We start from the raw sequence: 650 nt of genomic DNA on the forward strand, positions 1-650 counted from the left end.
GACATTCCATATTAGTTCTCATACTTCATGTCTAACCTTAAGAATTTAGGAAACTAATGTTCCTCAAATTCACCATGCTTTGGCCAAAGACTTTATACTAGTTAATCAATAATTGAGAACAAGTGAGATATATCCTCTTATATCACTTGGGGTGATGAATCCTCTCTTGACCACTCATTTACCTTCGCATGCTTCATGGCATACCCAAAAACACCCTGTTTAGGCATTTGTTGGCTTCCAAACCCGTAGGAGTGAAATCAAAGTATGTCATTCCCTATACAAGATGACTTGGTGTCTTAAGTTTGAGGACTAGTTGCACGACCATCACATGAGAACATTTTTTCATAACCACTTGAGTGAAATACCAAATAGATTTCTCATAGTGGGTCATGTTTAGTGAACTTGTTCTTTAACAAGCACTTATATGTTATTCTCAAGTAAAATGTTTACTTTAAGTGTTTGGAAATTGAGAATTTCTTAATCACTAAATTTAAATAAAATAATATCAAATAATTCGAGTCTAGCACTTTAAGTGAATTAATTGACGCTTTTCTCAAATAACACACAAGATCACCCAGTGATATTGAGCTTGCATTTGTTTCTATGTTTTGATTGTGATTATAAAGCATGAAGATGATTATGGACTTAGA

Source organism: Theobroma umbraticum, unplaced genomic scaffold, assembly GCF_002168275.2.
Source record: "Theobroma umbraticum cultivar Fairchild unplaced genomic scaffold, ASM216827v3 scaffold_20.0, whole genome shotgun sequence".
Taxonomy (NCBI): Eukaryota; Viridiplantae; Streptophyta; class Magnoliopsida; order Malvales; family Malvaceae; genus Theobroma; species Theobroma umbraticum.